Source organism: Callospermophilus lateralis, unplaced genomic scaffold, assembly GCF_048772815.1.
Source record: "Callospermophilus lateralis isolate mCalLat2 unplaced genomic scaffold, mCalLat2.hap1 Scaffold_63, whole genome shotgun sequence".
NCBI lineage: Eukaryota > Metazoa > Chordata > Mammalia > Rodentia > Sciuridae > Callospermophilus > Callospermophilus lateralis.
In genome coordinates, this window is record NW_027514713.1 from 5,908,716 (window position 1) to 5,933,911 (window position 25,196).

The following is a 25,196-nucleotide window of genomic DNA, read 5'->3' on the forward strand; positions in this document are numbered from 1 at the left end:
TTTTACTGTATACACTGTGGTGATATGTTATTAGGTTTACAAAACATTGGAATAAATATAACTTATTGATTGATAAAAAATAAAATGTATGATAGAAAATATAAAATGTATATAAGAACACTAAAGTTACTATTATTATTATGAATATTTTAAGAAATATTCAAAAGTAGACAAAAGAATTTCTTGTGTTAAACACAGGCACAGGGCTGGGGATGTGGCTCAATCAGTAGCATGCTCGCCTGCGAGCAGCACTGTGTTCGATCCACAGCACCACATACAAATAAAGATGTTGTGTCCACCAAAAACTGAAAAATAAATATTAAAAAAAATTCTTCTCTCTCTCTCTAAAAAAACCAAAAAACAAAAAAACACAGGCCCATAACTGTCATTTGATACCTTATTTCTCCAATAATGTTTATTTTAATTTTGTATGCTTTCTTTAAGAGAGAGAGAGAGAGAGAGAGAGAGAGAGAGAGAGAATTTTAATATTTATTCTTTAGTTTTCAGCGGACACAACATCTTTGTCTGTATGTGGTGCTGAGGATAGAACCCAGGCCACATGCATGCCAGGCGAGCAGGCTACCGCTTGAGCCACATTCCCAGCACCAATTTTGTATGCTTTTAAAAAAATGTGCAGTCAACTACCTAGTAAGGAACCAAGAAACTGCTGCAGATACAGCAGTTTATTTGATATGATAATATAGATGAGTCAATAAATATGCTAGACAGGGCAAATCAAAGATTCTAAATCAATTCTTTGGATTGTTCCAATAGAATTCTGCAATATTTATGGATTTGTATGTATATTATATATATTTGAAAGTGCCTAACGTTTTGTCATTCCAACCCCAAAAGATGGACACAATATCCCTTTTGCCAATAATATATACTTTGTTGCATTTTTTGTACAATTAAGCATATTTAAAAGCATACTGCCTATGTTGTCACATAAGACTATTATTTCTATATTTAAATATCTTGCTGTTAACTTTTTAAAGAAAATGATTACCTTAAGAAAATAGTTTCATCAACACACGTGCTAATATTTACCTTTCCAAAGATAATCTTGAAAACACATTTACAACTGATGTTTTGTTTTTTAATCAATGTACATGACAGAAAGATATTCATAACATGAATATCTAATAGAAACTGAAGTGATGAATGATAGGGATGATTTTAAAATAACTCTTGTGGATTCTGATTAGGATTAATTATCTATTACCTAAATTTAAATCTGTGAATATAAAATCCATCACTCTAGCATATTATCCATGTTAATAACATCTTTCTAAATTAAATGCATAAATGACTTCAGAGATTTTCAGAAAAAAATATCTAAGATTCCTATGCATCTGTATTTTTATACTCTTTTAGAAAAATGTTCAAATTCTTAAATATCATTTTAGCTTTTCTTTCAGGCATTTTAAATATGATTATATGCAGTTATCTTCTTACATTGAAAGGTGGGATTTTATAATTTTCTGTGCTTTATTACTAAGTGTAATGTGTGATATTGTGGTACTTACAGGCTTGTAATGAAAATATCATTTTCTTAATTCCTAAGTAATCATGAGCATTTAGGTAAACTTTTTTTGTGCTCAGTTTTCTCATCTTTTAATGGAGAGAATAAAATAATTATTTTATTTTCATTTCATGAGACTTTTAGTGATGCATGCAAGTCAACCACATTGAAGAGTTTGAGACAATATAAATAATCTATTAGTAGATGTATTGATATGGTTTAGATGTGGTGTGCCCTGAATGCTCTCATGTAAGACAATATAAGAAAGTTTGGAGGAGAAATTATTGGGTTATAGCCTTAGCCTAATCAGTGAGTTAATCCTTTATGGAACTAACTGAATAGGTATGGTGTTAGGGATTGGAGTATGGCTTTGATGTATATATTTGTGTCTGGCAAGTAGATTTTCTCTGGTTCCAGATCATGTGAGCTGCTTCCCTCTGCCAACCTCTTACACCATGGTAATTAGCTTCACTTGCAGCCTGAAGGAATGGTGCTGGACTTTTATGGACTAAGACTTCTGAAACTGTGAGCCCTCAAATAAACCTTTCTTCCTGTACAGTTGTTCTGGTCAGATTCTTTAGTCACAGTAGCAAAAAAGCTAAGACAACTATTATGGATAATATTTTTATAATTATGTGACTTTACATCAGATTCCAATAATATCCCATCAATTTGTTTTATATGAAAAAGTCTCATTGCCATGATACTATGCTTTCACCATGAATTGGTGTGAAATAATATCATTTTTTCAGTAGAGAAACTGGATAAATTGCAAGATTTGATAAGACTCCCACTCAGTCCCATGTTATAGTTCTGGGTAAAATGCCCTTTTGTGGTGACATTGTTGGACTGGATTATTCTTCACAATTCTTATCTTCTCTCTGAACTTCATATTGCTGTTCTTTGCCTTTCCTATGGGACTCTCCAATGCTTTGCAATAGGGTAGAAAATGTGTACCTCTTTGCACACACCCGCCACATTGACTCTGTTTTTTTTTCAACAGAATGTGGAGAGTACTCAGTGGAAATAAACAATTTTAGAGGAAACAGAGTATACTTGTCCTTCTTGGGCTCCCTTTAATAACAGTATTCCATCCCAGAGAGCAGGTGCTTCTTAAACCTAGGATGAATGAAATTGTGCAGTTCAACAGAGCATATACCTGCCGCAGTCCTGCAGGAAGAAATATTGTTTTTCTAAGCAATGAGATTGATAGCTATTTGTTATCACACACACACACACACAAAAAAAAAAAAAAAAAAAAAAAAAAAACTAATACATGGTCTGGGAATGTGGCTCAAGCGGCACTGTACTCACATGGCATGCGCAGGGCTCTGGGTTCAATCCTCAGCACCACATAAAAATAAAATAAAGATGTTTTGTCCACTGAGAACTAAAAAAATAAATATTGAAAAATTCTCTCTCTCTCTCTCTCTCTCTCAAAAAAAAAAAACTAGAACATATGCTAAAGCCTTTGTATACAATGAGAAAACTGCCTTTCCTTTCACTATCTTGGGGAGAAAAGGGGAAAAAAGAGTGAAAGGACAATTTAAGCACTTATTTAAAAATCATTTCTCCCTATAAAATGCTAGAAATATTTATTATAATAAAATGAAAGTTGGCATAAAATAAGAAATAAAGATATTATATACTTCCTATATATAGTATATATTATACTATTTAGTCCTATATATAGTGTAAGGATTGATGGTATCTTTATGTGTTAATTTGTTTGGACCATGGTGCTCAATTATTTGATCAAACATTTCTCTGGAAGTTTCTAAAAGGCTATTTGATGAGATTAGCACTTAAGTCTGTGGACTGTGAGTATAATGGATTGCTCTGCTCCAGATGAGTGGGTCTCATCTAATCAGTTGAGTGCCAGAATATAACAAAGCCCTAAATTCCCTCAGCAGATGGCTTCCCTTAGGTCTTTCCTAAGTCTTTGCTGGGTGCCTAACCTATCAGCCAGCCCATCCAGATTTCAGATTTGCCAACTCTTTTAGTCAGCTTTTTCATTGCTGTGACTAAAAGACCCAACATGAACAACTGTAGAGAAGGAAAACTTAAGGGCTCACAGTTAAAGAGGTCTGAATCCATAGACAGTGGACTCCATTCCTCAGGGCTCCAAGTGAGGCTGGACATCATGGAGGAAGAGTGTGGCAAAGGAAACAGAGAGGTCTGCACATGCCAGATAGAAAAACATATATCCCAAAGCCATGCCCCCAATACCCTATCTCCTTCAACCACATCCAACCTTCTTTTAACTACCACTAAATAAATCTCACCAGGTGATGAATTCACTGATGGGGTTAAGATTCTAACAATTCAATCATTAGCCCTCTGAATCCTCTCACATTGTCTCACAGGTGAGCTTTGGGGGACACCTCACATACAAACCATAACAACAATCTCCATAATGGCTTGAGCTAATTCCTTAAAATAAACCTCTATATATCTGCATACACATTCTATTGCTTGTGGTTGCTTTTCCAGGGAAACCTGAGTGATAAATTTTGGTACCAGGAGTGGTTTTAGAGGACCAGACTCATAAGATGGGTTTTCAAAATTGGGCCAGGGTTTCTGGAAAGGGCTCTTTAATATGATTAGGTTTAAGATGCTACAAATGTATTTCCAGTAGTAAAGATGTGGCAATAGAAATAAGTAAAATGTCATGACTGTGTCCTAACCAGATCCCGAAAGAGGCATTTTCAATTGGCTTTTCCTACTCATACCTTTGAACATTTTCCCCTCAACTAACAAATCTAATGAGATTTGCTGTTTGCTCTGAATGTTTTTGTCAATGCGAGGAAAGAAAAGGATGAGTTCAAATTCAAATTCCCTACAAAAACACTGTGTAAATGGCCTGAAAGCATTCATATCTGCCCCCAAACAGGTTCTTATCTCCTATAGTTAATAGCACTGAGATTGTTGAAAACCAAACCCAGAATCTCATCCATCTGTTACCTGAATTAGAAGGCAAGTTGACTTCTCAGCCTGACAGAGTATCTATGTTAAAGCTTAGAGTATGGCACAATGTCCATCACCTAAAATCCCAGTGGCTCAGGAGGTTGAGACAAATCCCAGTGGCTCAGGAGAACGGCAAGTTCAAAGCAAGCCTCAGTAACTTAGAGAAGCCCCTAGCAACTTAGAAAGACCTTGTCTCAAAATAAAATATCAAAAAAAAGAGGGCTGGGGATGTGTCTCAGTGGGTAAGCACCCCTGGGTTCAATCTCCAGTACCAAAAAAAAAAAAAAAAAGCTAGAGCATTAATGAGGAAAAAAAGAGATTCTGAAAGATAGCATGGAGACATGGAGAAAGACACTGATAAGGTTTGGGACAATGGACCCCTAAATTAGGATGTGTCTTCTGTAGCAGTAGCGGCAGCATCTCTATCATCTTTGAGATTAACCATGCATTGCCTGACTAAATTCAAATGACCACCCCTGGAGCTGTTGCCTTGTAAGACACTGCTAATTCTCCTCAAGAACCACCAGTCACCACTTTTTGCTTCTATACTTCTTATTAGATTCAAGTCCCAGTAAAGTAAGAGACACCAAGTACAACCCATCAAGAGATGTGCTACACTCCAACAGAACTACTAGAAATTTGTAATTAATGCAAACAGGAATCTTGGAAATAAGTGTAAAGAATATTAAGACTGTGAGATAGTTGTAGAAAGAACATAAATGTGAGTCAGGCTAAATATTTTAATAAAGATCCACTTAGAGATTATGGATTTAATATTGTAACTCAAGGAGTTTGAAAGAGTTCTAAGATATTGTTGGCTTGGTTATCTGAAACAGACAAAAAGGTAGCCAATATTAAATGAACTGGATATCCCACACCTGTCTGGGCTTTTTGTGGTACTCTTGAAGTGATCAAGCATGTACACTGCAGAAGGTTGATTCCATTGTACTGTAGAATTTTGGGGCAAATATTGTTTGATTTCTTCTTATCAGAGTAAATGCTTATTATGAATACAAATTTACCTTCTGTGCACTTAATGCTTCTTCCAAAACTAACTCCCAGAGATTTGCAGAATATCTTACTCTAATTATGATACTTTACACAACATTGATTCTGAATAAGGAACTCATAGCACATCAAATGAAGTGTGGGGATATATTGACTGGTCTTATCATGTTCCTGACTGTTATTGACCAAATTTTTGTGTATCCCTAAAATGACTATGTTGAAGACCTAAAATTCTGTGTTGATGTATTTGGAAATGAGACCTCTAAGGAAATAACTAAAGTCAAATGATGTCATAAGTATGGGTCCTTGATCCAATAAAATTAGTTTTCTTATAAGAAGAGATACCAAAATGTTTTCTCTTCTTATTCCATGCTCATGCATGAAAGATCTTAAGAAGGCTTAGAATGTAACTCTCTACAAGGAAGAGCCTTCACTAGAATTGATTTTTCAATACCTTAGATCACAATTTTAGCTTCCAGAGATATGATAAAACATATTTCTATAGAATCCACCTAATCTGTGGCATTCATTATAGCAGCCCAAGCAGAAAAATATTCCCACAATTCAGGGACAGCTGGCTTGATAGAGCTGTGGATAACACTTTGAAGACTCAGTTGAAGTGGCAGCAAGATGCCAGTCCTTTGTAAGACTAAGGAAAGATTCTCCAGAGCCCTCTGTGCTCTGAATCAGTCAGTGGCCAATGTATGTTGCTATTTTTCTCATAGTTAGGAATCATGGATCTGGTTATCAAGCAGTGAAAAATTGCTAATTTTTTTTTATTTCCTGTTCCTGTGACCTTAACCTATACTGATCTAGAAGTCTTAGCTACAAAGAGCAACTCTTCAACAGGAGACACAATTGTAATTCCATTGAATTGGAAGTCAGACTGCCATACAGCCACTTTGGGCTGTACATTGATAGGAATCAACAGACAAAGAGGGAGTTATTGTGCAGTTTGGGGTGATTGATGCTGACTACCAAGGAGAAAACAAAGACACTTCTGAGTAATCAGAAGCTGTCTGCAATGCCTAAGAGAAACAGAAAGCAATCCCCACTAAAAAAAAAAGGATATCTTTATTACACTTTAAATAACTATATTTTATTATATTTATATTTTGTTCATTGCAATAGGTAAAACAAATGGATGGGAGAAAAAAATTAGGCTATTAAAGGGAGAAATAACTCACCTTTTCTTTCTTATTTTAGAAGTTTTCATAATCTTTCTTCAGAGGCAGTTATTATTCATAGTGTTACCAGTTATTATTACTTATACAAATTAGAAGACTTGTATGAACCCTTGTTTCTTTTTTAAAATGAGCTTGAAATCTTAGCCTGCCTCATCTGAGACAGGAGGGTTTCAACTGTTAGACCAGCTTGGGCCACTTAGTGAGACCCTGTCTCAAAATTTAAATATAAAGGGCTGGTGGTGTTGCTCAATAGTAATGTGCCACTGGGTTCAAGCTCTGGTACCACAAAAAAAGAAAAGAAAAGAAAAAGAAAAAGTTATATAATAGACATTATTTTTATTGTTTTTATATAATTATTCAACATCATTGCATTTCATTTATTTATTTAGCAAATCATTCTCTTGGATACATTGATCAAACTTTTTCTCAACATGTCTCTTACTGATAGAAACTTAACACAGTATACACGTATATTTATTCCTATAATAGGCAAAATTGAAATAGCTAATCCTATACATATTTCTGCAATAAACCACTCTAATAACATTTTGGCAGTGATTTTCATAAGTGAAACTAAAATATATTTGTTTATGTCAACATAGCTGAAACATTTACCAAAGTATAATTACAGAACTGATATTAAAATATGTATGTGTGAGTGTGTATATATGTGTGTGTGTGTGTATGTATCTATGCATGTATGCATTCGTTCATATTGTAGTCAAACTGGGTAGTTGAAAATTGTTAACTCCTTGAACAAGCAACATTTTTCAGTCATATTTATGTTAGAAATTCCCTCTTTCAGGGACTGTAAGGAAGAGGCATGTTTTAACTTCTTCATTAATTCTCCCTTGACATTTCTTCTTCTGAGGGGGGAAATTGTGTGGCAGTTTACCTCCTGGTCTATTTGTACTTTTACTTCCCTGATTGCTCAAATATTGAGTGTCTCTCTCTTCCTATTAGGATAATAGGATATTTATGTTTTGAAAGCATGTGTTATAGAACTTGCTAGAGAGAAGAAGTGGGGATTGAGAAACTACCATATTTTAATTACTTATTAAATTATGTTAATACACACTTAGTATTTCATGCTCCATGATATTTTTCATGACCTTCTCTTCCCAAAGCTTTCATTTTCCCAATTTGTTACTGACTATAGTGTTGCTTGTTTTTTGCCTTTCATCCACTCCTCCATTTCTCTTGTCATTCTCATTCATAGGATTCATGCCCTGTCTTGTTTCCTAACACTCTGTGCAAAAATGAGAAACCTAACAATTTTTCTTACATACTGATGAAGTTACTCTTTTTTAAAATATTTTTTCTTCATCCTCAAATCACTAAGCATATAGAAATGCCATGAAGCAACCGCCTATGTCAAACGTCATCAACATTTGATTTTTAAACTCTATCAATAAAAATAGCTATAACTAAATGCAAAATGAAAAAAAATATTTTAATTAATAGAATTAATTAATATAAACTGCCTTTGTAGTATCTACAATCAAATTGGAGGTATATAATATTGAAATGTTTAACTACATGAACAAATGTGGCTTTATAGGAAAATCAAGATTACCTCAAAACAAAGTATTACTTCTTATAAGAAAATGATTATACATATATATTAAATATATAATGTGTGTAATTATTATTTTAAGATTTTTTAATACCCAGATGTATGGTGGGATAGCAATTACAAGGAATTCATACAGGAAAGAAAAAGGAAAAATAAAAAGACAAATGCTTTAAACATTTGAGGTTTACATCATGTGTGTGTGTGTGTGTGTGTGTGTGTGTGTGTGTAAATTTACAGATAATATATGTAAATATATTATCTATCTTTAAATTTTGAAAATAATTTTAAAATTATGTAATTTGAAGTTATTTATATTTAAGAATTATTTTATATCTTTTTATTAAAACAACAAACCTATGTATTTGAAATATACAAAAAAATATAAGAGTACCATCTAGTGGCAAAAGAGAAGATAAGCAGCAAGCTTTAGAAGAATGAGTTATAGCAGGTCAGGGGAACACATGAAGAATAAGGTTGTAAAGGAGAATATGGGTATGGCTAGAGTCAGTAAATAATCAAGAAGAGTCCATGTCTGTTAAGAGAGCTTGGGTGGTTAATCACTAAACACTGAAGCTGTAATCAACAGGGGAACAAAGTACTTTTACCAAAAATAGGTTCCTGGCCATCTCCCTACATAATAATGAAGTTATAATAATAAAAGCATTCCTGAGTTCTATAATCTTTAGGATTGATGGCTTTACATTTTAACCCCTCCCACTGAAAACATGACACAAGTCGGGGTGGGTGCAGATGCTATATAATATACAGAAGCAAGCACTTTGCAAATTGCATTTTAACAGGTTTTCCCTGAAGCATAAAAGTAATTATGATAGTTGTAATAATTTATTTCAAAGGATAGTATCTCAATTGTCCTAAATATTTACGTGGGAAAAACTGAAGCTTTGCTAAGTTGACTTGCTCAGTCAGAGCTGGAAGTAAAAATTCAAATTCAGTTCTGCTTGGCTACAAAATTTAAACTGAAGAAATAAAAGATGATTTTCAAAAAATATACATGTTGATCACTTATGTTCAATTTGATAAGAATACTAGTGTCTAAAAAAATAATAAGAATTAATATTCTGATAACTTTTAATGAATCTCCAACCTGTGTCAAATGACTAAAAATCAGCAGAACTTAAAGACTGTATGCTCCATTTGGTTATTAAGATCAAACAACAACAGAAATAATCCATACATGATCAAAAGAAATGATTGAAGTTCATTTTCATGTATAGGACTGAAGATTATTCAGCTCTCAATATGATAATAGTTAAAGTTGATATCAAAATTAAGTGACAAAATAAATTATATTCATGTGTGCTTTCTGTACATTGTATGTGCATATCTTTCAAAGTCTAGATGCCATAATAAACAGAAAATTTTTGCTGTGGATCTGGTCACTGATGTGATCAGATCAGTTGCTCGGCTACCTTGTAGTGTGGGTTAGAGATGTGGAATCAACACAAAGACTCTCCGGGAGCTGGTGAGAGAACTGGCAGGAGACAATCCTCAAGTCATCGTCCAGTATCTCAGTTTATTTTTGGAATGCTACAATTTTTATAGGGTTTGAGTGGGTCACGCCCATCAATCATAAGATAGAATCTATAAGTCAATCATCTTATGCCTAATGTAACTGCACTATGGGGATGCTCTAAATATTGGTATTATCAATAAGGTCCTTTGTCCCTAGGGGACGAGATTTCTAAGTTAGGAGTTCCATGCCTGTAGCTCTGGGCTATTTGTTTCCTGGCCTGGCAGCTAAACACAAGTGTTAAGGATGTGGTTTCACTAAAGTCTCCCTAGAGCAGAGCATCCCATCCTGCAAGCATTCCTATCAGGCCTGAAAAAGTGTAGATTCTTCAAGCACTCTGAGCTGCTCATAGCTGCTAGCTGCTAGCTGTAAACTGAAAGTTATTCCAACAAATTGTGATTGTTGATTTAATACATTTTAGATTTCAATCTCTGCTTATATTGATAAAGGTTCAATCAGGCTTTATTGCAGAAAAGTTCCTGATAAAATTGCAGAAATAAAAAAAAATAAACCTGAAAATATGCTGGATGACCAGAAGTAGGCAAGTATGAAGAGTTTATAGAATTTTAGGCAAACTACACAGTTATAGAGCACTATCTTAACTTCTAAGACCAACTGCAATTCATGGGGTTCCCCAAATCACTGTCAGTTAAAAAATTTTGTTTAAGGGACTCAGAGGTTGCTGAAATCCATTATATTCAAAGTTTAAGATTGCAACAGGAGAAAGGTACTGGTGAAATTTTATCAAAGAAAGAAATGAATGTAACAGTCCAAGAGGGTGCTAAATAGAGAGCTTTCTTATTTTTCTCCCTATGATGTCCAAGTTCTTAGATGAGGATTATTCTAATGAGGATTAACATGCCTACTTAGTTAAACCCTTAAATATCCATAGTAATTCACCTTGGCATGTGCCATATAAACATCTCCTTAGTAAACCAGATCTTTTGTCCTTCTGTTTGACCATATACATGGCTAATCCATCAGTTACCACTCCTGAGTTGGCAAAACCCAAAAACTGTGGGTCACTCACATGCAATATAACTAAATAGGCTGATTTCTTTTTATTTTCTTCCATTAGGGTACCCATCTTTCAAATAGGTTGCTGTGTATTCACTTTCAAACTACCATTCATAAGACTAACAATTTTTTTCTTGGTTAGCAATGAGCTACTTATAGGAAACTACCCAAGTGTCCAAGAAACCATAGTGTCCAATGGCTCCTCAGTGGGTTTCAAAGCCTTCTCTAAAGGAAAGAGGCTCTTGTGCAATAGTATGTCCTTGCTTTTCCCTAGTAACATGTTTCTGTAAAAACCATTTCTATTTTGCCGTAGAAGTCTTACCACTCCTTGTTTATTGGAATATCTCTTCAACATCATTCAAGGCAGTAAAGGTGTTAGACATTGCAGGATTATTTTGTGTGAAAAGACACTTGCAGACTCCATGCAAAGTCCAAAGACCACGCCACACACTGGAATCTCATGCAAGTAGCATGAGGCAAACTGAAAAGGCTGTCCCTCCAAGGAGAGCAACATCTTGTGGCATTCTCAGAGCAGCTTTGCAGCCTCCTAAGAGGAATAACATAAGCTGCTTAGGAGTTGCATCATAAGCTGGGGTGGGGTGATCATTTATTTTACAGGCACATATTCTTATAGGAAATTGAGCAAAATTGTCTCAGAATTGAAACTTAGGATCCTCAAGATCAAATGACTCCTGACCTAAAATGGCAAATCTGATGCCAATATTGATCTCATTCCAATATTATGTATGTCAGTCATATGCACTATTTTGATTATTGTATAAAAAATCTGATGATGAATTTGAGGTTTCACAATATCCATTTTGTTTCTGAGTAACACTCACTTTTGCCATTAGCTCAAGCCCACACTCTATACACTCTTGTTTTTCAGCAAATGTACACTCTGTATAGTTTCAGGAAATCTCATGGCTTCTATTCAGCATGACTTTCAACGTGTAGGGAAATGTGGCTCTATGAGCTTTGTGTTCTATTATCCTGGATAGGGGAAACTGTCTCCAGACAGACACAGTTTCAATCACCATAATACATTTACAAGGCCACTCCACATAAAGGGTCTTTCAAGATTTTTTCAAGTAAACTTTTACTTTAATCCTATAAACCCTTTTATTTTTAAATTCTCCCAGTCTAACTGACCAGTGCTGAAATTTTGCCAGAAGATTTTGGAAGCACAGTTTATTTGTTTTCATTTCAAAAAGTTTTGGAATAAACTTCTACATCTTTGATAATTTTACATATACTTATGTTTATTCTTAGGCCCTCAGCTATTTCTCAGATGTTGTCTTCATTAGATGATAAGAGTATTTTCCTACTCACACAAAGTCCAAGTCACTGTCATTTTTAGATAGATAGATAGATGATAGATAGATAGATAGATAGATAGATAGATAGATAGATAGACACATAATTAGGGAAATTGGCTCATGGGATTATGAGGTTTAAAAATCCCATGATAGACTCTCTGGAATCTGGTATATTTGCATAGTGGCTCAGTCCAAATCTGGAAGCATAAAAAATAAGAAATCTGCTGGTGTAATTCTCAGTCTCAGGCCAAAGATCTGAGAACCCAAAGGTCATTGGTGTAAGACTTAGAGTTCAAAGACGGGAGAACATGCAGTTCTGATGTTAAAAGGCAGGAAGAAAAAATGGTCCAGTTTTAAAAGACAGAGTGTTTGCCTTTTCTCTAGTATTTTGTTCTACCTGGACTCTCTCCACTGATGAGATGGAACCCACCCACATTGGGTGAGGGCAGTTATGCCTCATTAGTGCCAATCTCTTCCAGAAACACCAACAGACATACCTAGAATTAATGTTCTGTCAGCTTAATATTCCTTAATGTAGTCTAATTGAGATCTAAAATTAACCATTACATTCTCTTACTTTCTTTTAAGTGATTATGGATAACAATAACAAGGATTTCATATTTTACCTGTTTATTGTTATTTGCATTTTCTATGCATCTAATGAATCAGCTTCTCTGAAGTTAGATCAATCATTTCTAACTTCCACCTGCAACAAATGATTAAAGCACAGCTGCAGTGTCATAAAATGAGTGGCTTCATGGCCATCTAGAAATCAGATGTTTGGCCTCTTTTAATCTCCCATCCTCTTCCCAAACTACGTATTTTCAGAAGTCAGGCTTATTTTTACCATATCTTTCTTCTCCTGATAAATGTTCAAAGTTAAACTAAAGTTGGATGGCAGAGTCCTCTTTAAAAATGACTTTATTTTTGGGCTGGGATGATGGCTCAGTGGTAGTGTGCTTGCCTAGCATGTGTGAGGCTCTGAGTTTCATTCTCAGCACCACATAAAAATAAAAAAAATAAAGGTCCACCAACAACTTAAAAAATATTTTAAAAAATGACTTTATTTGTAACAGCAACTGCATGTTTGGGAGGGAGGAGTTTCAAAATGACCTTCATGGGGCTGGGGATGTGGCTCAAGTGGAGGCGTGCTTGCCTGGCGAGTGTACGGCCCGGGGTTTGATCCTCAGCACCACATACAAACAAAGACGTTGTGTCCGCTGAAAACTAAAAAAAAAGTAAATATTGAAGATTCTCTCTCTCTCTCTCTCTCTCTCTCTCTCTCTCTCTCTCTCTCTCCTTAAAAAAAAAAGAAAAAAATGACCCTCATGTTGATAATTTGTTATAATACCTTATGGAATTCACTGAAAGTTAAATCATATTACAGGGAAATCACACATATAAAAGTTAGTCAAAGGCAGAGAAACAGGGCAGTATTTTGAATAGTTCTGAATAAGAGGTTTCTGATGTTCTCTCCCTGTGGTGTTTGGGGATCCCAAGTATGAGATATCCAGGTGTAACAGTGCATTTTTCTGTTTCCAAACAAAGAGACTTACCATAGTCTTTCTTCAGTGTTTTTAATGGAGATTCCTTAGGTAATATAATTTATTGTTTTCTTTGTAGGTAATCTCAGGTACCAGGCCAACTAATACTATGTGACCAGAAGTCCCTAGCTTAAGCCATATTTTTGGTTTTTCTCACATGGGAGACTTTACCCTAAAAATCTCTTGGTGTAGCCAGTCTCACCCTAAACATATAAGTTCTCTTTTATGACCATTTAAATCTTTTAGGAAGGCCCTCATATCCTGCCAAAGACAGCCATATTCTTACCCCTGAAAACTGTTATTTTACCTTATATGGCAAAATGGTATTTGAAAGTCTGATTAAATTAAGTAATTTGAAATGGGGATATTATTCTAAAATATTCAGGAGAGACATAACAATGTTGAAATTTATGAAGACCTCTGATCCAAGTAAGCAGTGACAACCAATGAAATCCCCTCCCCGCCTACTTCTGTGTTTTAGAAATGTTTTAGTGCAAAGAACTTCTGATGGCAAAGGGCCATGCTTAGTAAATTTAAGTGGCCTCTAGAATCTGCAAAAAGGCTAGGAGTTGGGTTCTCCCCCAGAGCCTTCAGATTGAAGCTGACAGCTGTCATTTGAGATTTAACTCTTTGAAACCATAGCATTTCTCACCTGCATATGTATACAACTGGGAATTAACATACCTCTACTGCAGTGTGGCCGAATCACTTTTGAATTAACGCATTTGAATGGGTTATTTTCTAAAGATACTTTTAGGTGTCATTTTCTGTTATGGTATTGTGATCAAGGCTACATGTCTTCAGTGTTAAACCAACAAGCACAATTTTGCAGTTTTGAACTTAGACATTAAAAGTCAGATATCAACTACTTTAACAAAGACATTTAGTCTAAGTAGACAATTGGTGGAATAGGGACTATGAGGGCATTTCAGACTTCAAGTATATAGTAAGTTTGTAGTTATGTCAGAAAAAGATATGATAGGACATAAGCATAATTTTAGACTCAGAAGCAAAATCCAATTACCAAGTAAGTAAACAACTAAATACCCCAAAGCAAAAAAAAAAAAAAAAAAAAAAAAAAAAAAAAAAAAAAAAAAGGGTGGGGACACCATGAAGATCCTAGGTAAAGAGGAAAATAAGAGCAAGAGACAGAATGACTCTCCGGGAAAAAAACGTCCCCAATCTTCTCAGGTCAGAATTAAGTTGATTGCATGTCAGTCTCAGAAAATGTCAGCCTTAGAAATTGAGCTCCCATAGTTTGGGAGACAAAGTAACTCTAGAACTATGTCAGGAAAATTCAGAGCTTCAGCAATGTGACAGTATCACAAAAGCATAACCTTTTGTGTCAATGTCTGATAAAGCAGCAGTAATTACCATAAATTATCATTTAAAAATTTCAAAAGAAAGTAAAAGATAATTACTGATACTTTTAGGCTTTTTTTACATAAATTAGGAGCTCAGAAAATTATATATTCTTATGAATAAAATCGTTCTTAAAATATTAATATTTTAATTATATACAATTATATGCATGTGTTTATGTATATGTGTGTATTAGAAAGAGCAGTGAGATGCTTATGAAGTTATGAGGTTGTATTAGTCAGCTCAGGTTTCCATAATAAAACACCAGAGATGTAGTTTCTCTCATGGTGGAGTCTGGAAGTCTAAAATGGTGGTGCCATCATGTTAGGTTGCTGTGAGGTCTCTTTTCCATGTTTGCAGAACTTCTCATGGTGCCCTGACATGGCAGAGGAAGAGAGAGATACAGAGGAAGAGAGAGATCTTAGGGTTCTTATTTTCATTTTTTCTCTTTTTAAAAGGGTACTGATTTTTTTGGATCAGGTCTCCACATTTAAGACTTCATTTAAACTTAATCATCTTCTGAACAGCCCAATATCCAAAACAGTTATTTGGGTGCATAAAGCTTCAACATATATATTTGTGGGGGGTATACTACAACATATCAAACATTGTATGAACATGTTATATATTTCAATGTTAGGTTTTATAGAATTCATAAATAAATTATTTATTTTTAATAATAGACAAAAGAGAAAAGTTAATAAGAACAGAATTACCTAGAGTCATGCTCCCCAGGAGCACAGTTACAATATGATACACATTTTGTTATAGTCATTTTTCTGTTAATATTGATTTTATTAGAACAAGCTTTAAAATTATATTGTCACATATTTTTATAACAATAAAGTTTACTAAAGCCATGTTTTGTATGTTCAAAATTGTATCAAATAATACAATCAAAGAATACATATAAAAAAGTTGGATAGAAAGTTTAAAGTCAGCCTCAGCAAATTAGTGAGACCCTAAGCAACTTAGCAAAAGATTATATCAAAATTTTTAAAAAAGATAATAAAATTTTTTAAAAGGGCTGGGGATGTGCCTCAGTGGTTAAGTGTCCCTGGGTTTAATCCCTGAAAAAAATAGAAAAGAAAGAAACAACAAAAAAGAGAAATGGGGCAGAGATATGGACATAAGTGGCAGAATTCTTTTGATATTTCTTGATTTCATCTCTCTGCTATTTTATTCTTCATAAGAAGACCCACTAAAGTAGAATATCAGGTTCTCACCACTTACTAGGTACTCTGTTTGTATCAGTGCCTGCCTATGTGCTTTAGTAATTAGGTACCATAAGTGGGCTGCAGGTGCACCAAGTTGCGAAGCCCCTCAGTCAGTACTCATGCTGCTTCATTGGCTCTGAGAGTTTGAGGCCTCTTAATTATAAATGCCCACTTACTCAGCATGTTATACAGTATTAGAATTTTCTATCCTTGCCTCAATCTGAAAATATTTGAGAACCATTGCTTAAATCTCATGTTGGAAAAATAGTGTGGTGAGCCAGGCATGCTGGTACATGCTGGTAATTGCAGAGGCTCAGGAGGCTGAGGCAGGAGGATCATAAGCTCAAAACTATCCTTAGCAATTTAGCAAGGCTGTAAGAAACTCAGTGAGACCTGTCTCTAAATGAAATACAAAAAAGGATGGTGATATGGCTCAGTGGTTAAGCATCCCTGAGAAGAAAGAAAGGAAAGAAAGAAGGAAGGTTGGGAGGGAGGGAGGGAAGGAGGAAGGAGGGAAGGAAGGAACTGTGATGAATATATTTGTAAATTAAAGCATAGTTAATATTTCATATAAATTGTTTAACTGAACTCCCAGAAGTAAATGTCTATACAGGGTAATAAAGCTTCTCAAGAGAACAGCATACATTGCCAAAACTATTTTTTATAAATGTTATGTCAATTCCCATCCCTATTTTAAAGAGTTGAACTGTGTCTCGTCAAAATTTATGTTGAAATCCTATCAGTTCTCCAAAGACTATTTCTAGATAGTATTTCTATAGAGATAATTAAGGTTAAATCAGGTTTAAGAATGTATCTCAGTGATAGAGTGTTTTTTTAGCATGAAGGACGCCCTGTTAATTCCCAGCAACAAATAATAAATAAAATAAGAAAAGGTTAAATGAGATCATAGAAATGATGCTCTGAACCAAAAGTAACATTGTAATTCTAAGGTGGAGAAGAAGCACTAGACTTAATTCTGTGTCTCTCAAGCCCATGGTGTGTGATGGCATGGTGAGAGGGCTCCCAAGTGCAAACCAGAAAGAGAGACTTCAACAGCATTGGCCCTGATGGTACTTTGACCTTGGCCTTCACATCCTAAAAACTGTGAGAAAAATAAATGTCTATTGTTTAAGCCATCCAGTCTCCTCTACTTTGTTATTGCATATTAATTAAATTTCCAGAAAATATTCATTTCCCCACATGTATCATATTTTAATGCAACTATTAAAACTAAAATATAAAGCTAAACTTAACTACAATGCCTGTGATAGTACATATCAGAACTTTTCATAAGTATTGATTTCAACTCACTTCATTTTAATTACTAATTAGCAATTATTTTATCTATGCAATTTCTAAACTCATGGGGATTGAAATGTTATTAATTTTCTAATGTTTATTATAAGTGTCAAAATGAGTAGTAATTGAAGGACAGATATAGAAATTTAGAGATTTATTCTAGAGTAAATGATTGATTATATAAGTCAGTTTAATTAAAATTAAGAACATAAACTTTTGTCAATAAAAGTGTGGTTGGTTTATTTTTTAAACAGCAAGTGATTTCATGGGGGAATTCATGGCATTCTCAAAAGTCACCAGAAGATGGTGTAAGAGGAATAACCAAAGTTGAGGAAATAGCTGCATTATTCTGCATTCTCAAAAACTATCTTTTATTTTCTTTTTTCTGGTGAGTCATTTTTAAATAATATTAAGTAATATAATGTTTGGAAATGCACTGTAAAGTGCATTTCAATAATGTGCATTATTTTAAAATTAGCACAAATTATTCAAACTTAAATAGCAAGATTGTTACGAGGCATTATCTTTTTCTTTTTTCATAGAGTGTTGGCACACATATTTTATACAAAGTTTGCCTATTTATCTGTACTAAATACTTTTCATAATGCTTTTTCTACTTCATAGTGATTTTTCCTTTCAAACTAATATACCCACATTTCTGACTCAAACTTATAAAAAATTGACAAAAACAATTCAGAGAATGATTGAAGATTATATTGTTTTACATGAAAATATTATCTTCACTATGTGAAGGTTTATGAATTTCTTATAGGTCTGACTGCATATGTTTGTTTTCCTCATAGTATTAACATAAATGTATTAAAGCATTTTAATTTTAGTCATTACAATTTCAAGACTGTCACTTATATGTGATCACTTAAAGAGAACCAACAGAGAATTAAAGAATAATAACGGATAAAATATGAAGGAACATCATCCTATATATAATGTTTGATCATTGCCACATAAGATCCCTATTCACTATATGGTCTGAAATAATAATAAATATATAATATATTTTTATTTATTGTTTTTAGATATACATGACAACAGAGTGCATTTTGACATATCATACATACATGGAGTACAACCCATTCCAATTGGGATCCCATTCTTGTGGTTGTACATATTGTGGAGTAACACTAGTCATGTATTCATAGGTAAGCAAAGGAAGTTATGTCTGAATCATTCTACTGTCTTTCCTATTTCCTCTCATCTTCCTTCTTGTTATTTCCCTTTCTATAATCCCATGAACTTTTTTTCCTCCTTACTCTCCCCATTTGTGGGTTATCATCCACATAACAAAGATAACATTTATCTGTTTTGTTTTATTTTTCTTCTTTTGGCAATTGTCTCATTTCACTTAGTATGATAGTCTCTAGTTCCATCCATTTACTGGCAAATGCCATAATTGTATTTTTCTTTATGGCTGAGAAATATTACATTGCATGCTTGTACCACATTTTCTTTATCCATTCATCTATTGAAGGGCACCTAGTTTGGTCAAGGGCCTAGGCGTTAGGCCAGGGAGCCTGCATCTACTAGAAACAAAAGCAGACTCAACTATCCATCATATCAGCTCACAAATTGACTTCCTCATAGTGACCCCTAAAGCACCAGAAGTAAGTCAAGAATCAGTAAATGGGATGTTATCAAACTACAAACTTCTTCAAAGCAATGGAAAAAAATCAAGAATATGAATAGAGTCTACAGAATGGGAGAAAATCTTTGCCGCCTGAACCTTGTTGGGTGCAGAGCAGGCTGAACTGTGTTGTCTGCAGGGCAGGCTGAACAGATGTTGGCTGCAAGATAGCCCAAGTACTCAAATCCCCCTCTATCTGGTCATTTATCACCTGTTTGCCTTAAGTCTGAACATTCAACCCTGCTCAAGGCTGAACACTTAACCCCGACTTGGGCCAACAAGGCAGCTTGCAGACCCAGAGGCCCTGTTAGATTTGGGCTATAAAAACTCCCTCCTGCCAGGTCCCCCTCCCTCTTGCTCTCTCTCTCTCTTGCTATCTCTCTCTTGCACTCTCTGTCTCTCTTTTGTTCTCTCTCTCTCTCTCTCTCTCTCCTTCTTTCCTTCTTTCCTTTCTCTTTGTTGCATTTCTGCAATAAAGATCTTTTGGTTGCTCTGAGTGTTGTGGTCACTTTCCTTTCAGATCTCAGATAGAACATTAATCTCCAGGATACATAAAGAACTCAAAAAAATTAATACCAAAAAAAAAAAAAACACCAAAAACCAAACACCAAATAACCCAATTTACAAATGGGCCAAGGAACTTCACCATATAAGGCACTTCACCGTATAAGAAATATGAATGGTCAAAAAATACATGAAAAAATGTTCAACATATCTAACAGAGCAAAGCAAATTAAAACTACACTGAGATTCCATCTGACTTCAGTCCAAATGGCAATTATCAAGAATGCAAGGAACAATAACTTTTGTGATGATGTGGGGAAAGATGTTCAATTGTATATTGCTAGTGGGACTTCACATTGGTTCAGCCACTCTGGAAAGCAGTATGTACATGCTTTAGAAAACTTGGAATATATGATATAGTGTGTGAAGTGTTAAGATAATAATTAATTTTATAAAAGTTTTGTTTAATTAGCTTCATTCTTATACATCCCTACTTATTAATTTGCTTTTGGATCGCCTCTTTCCATTTCCCTGCTGGAGATTTTGTGACTCACCTAAGATGTCAACTATGTTCATGAAATAATCATTTGCTATGCAGATGTCAACTATGTTCATGAAATAATCATTTGCTATGCTTAACAATTATTAATCACTCTCAAACTATCACCTTCCTATTTTCTGAAGTAAATTGTGGCCCCAAATCCACAATGTGGCAAATTTCTTTGTCTAGGGGATATCAATGTTTTTTGTCCAAATAAATATTTATTGTGAATATAAGACAGTGCCTGGTACTTAGAATGTTCCTGACTGGTTACATCCAATGCCCATTCTTTACCCATTAATGAGTCTTGAATTAATTTGAATCAGGTTTCTTTCCTCATTAGCCCCTAAACTTTGGCTCATTCTAAGGTTAAGCAAGCACTAGTGCACAACATCCCCTTGATTAGTCCTTTCCAAGAAACTACTGACCCCAAACAGGTATAGTTTCATTGATTCACCTGGGTTTTACCACCTGCTAACCAGTTTATTCTACTCCCTATAAGGTCCTTGTTAGTTCTATTTCCCTCCCTACACTCTGAAAAGAAATCCTTTTCACTGTTTGATTTGAGACATTCACAGTACCAGACCATCATGTTCTCCCTATTGAAATTCTTTATAAATAAAGTCACTTATTAGTGACACTGGATTCTTTTTCAGTTCAGCATATCATATGACTCTTTGCTATTCTTATTGTCATCTATGTAAAATATTTTATATTTTTTCTTCTTTCATATATTGGTGAAGGTTTCATATGTTTCCTAAAGTTTGCTTATATAACTTTGATTTTTATAAATGTAAAAATATGTTGCATGTGTGCATTTCATTATATTTAATTAAAAGCAGTTTTCTAAATAAGGTAAATCAAGAAATTGTTGGCAATTATTTGATGCATAAAATTGACAACTTCATGTGATCAAACCTGAAAAGTTAGGTGAGAATAATTAATATATATGTGTATTAATACATACATATGTGTATATATATGTGTATTTTTACATGCCTATATGTGTGAACATTATTCATTTTCTTGGTAGTCTTATTTATAAACTGATTCAGGAAATTTATAGTTTTTGTTGTAACTATTCTTCATCTGAACTAATTAACACATATGAAATATAAAAATATATAGACATATATGAACATTGCATTATATGATCATTTACAATGAATTGTATATTTTCATTCCAAATTCATATAATGAAACTTTAATTCAAATATGATAATATTTAGAGATGGAACTTTAGGAGGCAGTTAGTTCACAAGAATGAAGCCATCATGAATGAAGATTAGTATCCCTATAATGAAACTGGAGATATAATTAGTTATATTTCCAGGGGAGGATGTAAGAATTCAACAGTCTATAGCAGGGAAGAGAGTTCTCAGCTTCCAGGATGATGAACAATAAATTTGTACTGTTTATAAGCCGCTCATTATATGGTACTTCATAGCCACCCAAAGTGAGGAAGAAATTGATACTGAGAAGTGAGGTGTATTGTAGCAAATGCTTAAAGCATATTAAAAGCAGCTTCAGTTTCGGGTAGTAGGTACATATATAGAAGAGTTTTGAAGTATGTGTAGGAAAAATTAATAGTGCCACTGTGAGAATATTAATAGTGATTCTGATAATGGCTCAAGAAGATAAAAACTAGAGAGAATATGTCCATCTTCTTAAGGAATAATAAGTAATCTGAACAAAATGTTGGTGGAAATATGGATTGTAGAGGCTTTTCTGGTAAGGTCTCAGATGAAAATGAAGATAAGATATTGGGCAATGGGAAAACAGTAATGCTTGCTGTAACATGTCAAAGAACTTAATGAAATTGGGATCAGGTCCTTGTGTTTTGCAGAAAATAGAATGATGAAATAGAATGATGAAAGTAGAATGATGAAAATGGATATGTAGCCGAAAAGATTTCTAAACAAAGTGTTGAAGGAGTGATTTGGATATTCCTAACCACTTATAGCAAAAAATGTGAGAAAGCATGTGGGAAGAGAACACTAAGGGTAGTTTAAGGACTATTATAAAAAAATATGCCTGAAAACTTGAAACCTGTGTGAAATGGACAGATACTTGGGGAGAGCAAACTTCTGAAACTGACTAAACAAAAAAAAGTAGAAAACCTTGGTATACATAAGTTAAAATATTAAATATGTATGTTAGATTATTGTCACTGTGACAAATATCTTAGAAAAACACCTTAAATGAGGAAAGATTTGTTTTGGCTATGATTTCAAAGTTTTCAGTCTGGGATAGGCTGATTTCTCTGCAGTCACAAATTGGTGCAAGGATGTGGTGGAGGAACTCTGTTCAGCTCACATAGCTGAGAAGCAAAGAGAAAAAGAGCAAGAGAGAATGTGGCCAAGGACCAAATAGATCCTTCCAGTGCATGCTTGAATTGAGCACAAACTTTTAAAGTTTCCACTAGCTGCCATAGTCTGTTCAGCTTTGGTGGATTTATCATTTGATAAAATTACCACCTTCATGATCCAATTGCCTCCGAAATGGCTCATCTCTTAATACTCCTGCTTTCGGGGGAGCAAGACTTTGGTACATGCTTCTTTGATCTTTGGTGAACGTTTCATATCCAAATCATACCGATTAATAATAAAAAAGTTCTACAAGAAAAATTCCAAATTAATATGGCTTCACTGATGAATTTTACCCAATATTTTAAAAAGAATTTATTACGTCTCTTCAAAAATACACCAAAATATACAACAGGATACTTGGCCAGTTTATTTTATGAGGTCAAACTCAGATTTGGATTTTATTATCTTGCTGTAAATGTTGTTAATGTTTCCCTTGCAGACTTATTTGTCTTATTTTAATATAAAATAATTATTGATTCTATTTGTGCCTTATAATTAGATATTTCAATATATGTTTATGACATGGAAAAATTAAATCAGGTTAATATATTTTTCATAATTTCTTTGAGGTAAGTACATTTAAAATAATCTCTTTTAACAATTTGAAAAGTAATAATATTATTAACTATTACCATCATGCTATGTTATTTATCATCAGAAATTTAACCTCCTATATAAGTGGAAATTTCTCTCTTTTGTCCAAGGGATGTATCTTTCACTTTGACTATGGTAGAAGGTTTTATGTACTCTTTTTGTGCCTGTTTAGGTGAGTCTGGTATCTCCTTTAGTTTTTGCAGGATTCATTTATCATTGTACCTAAAGTGTATTCTGTTGGTGCTCAGTAACTAATGCCACAAAAGTTCATTGACATTCAAAACTGTTACAGCTCTGCTTTATGAGAAGTTCAGTGTTTATTGTACCTAAAGCTTCTGATTAGTCATCCTACACTAGAACTCTGGAGCTGACTCTAAATGTGCACAATTTAATATTTAGCCAAATATTGAAGAGCACCCTTTGCAGGTGTGTGGGCTCTTTTCCTGTCCACAGCTTCTGTTAATCTGTCCCTTAATTTTCAGCTGTGCCAGCATTCTGATCTCTAACTACTCAAGTTAGTAAGATTTTCTTCCTTAAGCAGTAACTGGGAAGTATCTCTGATTGGATTCATATGGTTTGTTTTTCTTCTCAAATAGAAACAAATGCAGACTCAATAAGAATATAAGTTAATATGGGGAAAATATAATGAAGTCTGAATTTCAATCAGTATCATGGTTGTATTTCTTAGCCTTTTCAGAGAAATAGAGCCAATGGATTTATTATAAGATTTGGCTCAGACAATTACATAAGCTGGCAAATCTAAATTTTCGGAGTGGGCTGGAAGGATAACACCAAAGAGAGCTGATGTTGCATTTTAAGTTTCAAGACTACTTGTTGGCAGAGTTCTACCCAAGCCTTCAATTGATTGGATGAGGCTCATTCATATTCTGAAAGGTAATCAGCCTTATTCAAAATATACTGATTTGAATGTTAATTTTGCCCAAAAACAGCTTCAAAGAATCATTCAGGATAATGTTTGTCCACATATCTGGGCATTAAGGCCCATCCAGCAAAGTTGACATATGAATTTAATCATCACCATGGATACAAAGACTTCTTCCTAGCCTCTCTTTCTTAATGAAACGTGACTCACAGAACAGTAATGTGCAGAGAATCCTTTGGGAGATTTTCTAAATAAATGAAACTTCAAAGTTATGCATTTAATATTCCAATTCATAAACCTCTGATAATTAACACAAATTTACAATTTTATCCATCTCAGGAGGAGGGTGGTTCAGATACAGGTGGTCATTCACCTTCCTGTGGGAAATACAATAGTGAATTTCCTGTGACACTCACTGTCTAATTAATGCTTTATGAAGTCATGGAGATTTTAAGCACCTGCAATTGTTCATCGTGGTCATGTTTAACAGCCTGGAAGTAACATGTCATGATCTATGATATTCATTAGATACATTAGTTCCCTTTGCTTTTTTATCACTAATTTACTAGTCTCATTATGCTTGCATGTTTTACTCTTTGATTAATAAGACTTGTGAAATGTGAACTCTAAATATTATTCCCTGTAGATATGCTGTTACTTATTTATTCAGTGTTCATTTAGAATTGTCAGTGAATTTGTTGAATGATGATACCAAGAGACACTAGTGAATTGCTCATGAGGACAAGCATGCCTGTATTATAAAATATATGTGTAAAATTATCTATTCAATTAAAAGTTCAAACAAAACCAGGATATTTACATGAGATACCCATATCAAGCTCACAAAATTTAAATACAATTTAAATATTTGAACAATTAAGCTGGTAGTAAGTTTTTATATTAAATCAAAATAATTACCAACATAGAATTTTCAGGAAAACAATGCAAACTATTAAGTATAAAAAATAAAAATTAGTTGTACAATAAAATATTTAATTTTTAAAAATATTTTCTTTCGTGGTTGGGTAAAAATGTATTGTGTGACATAACAATAATTATGTTCTGAATAATATTTACTTTTGGCATATTGGAAAATAGGGAAATATCTTCA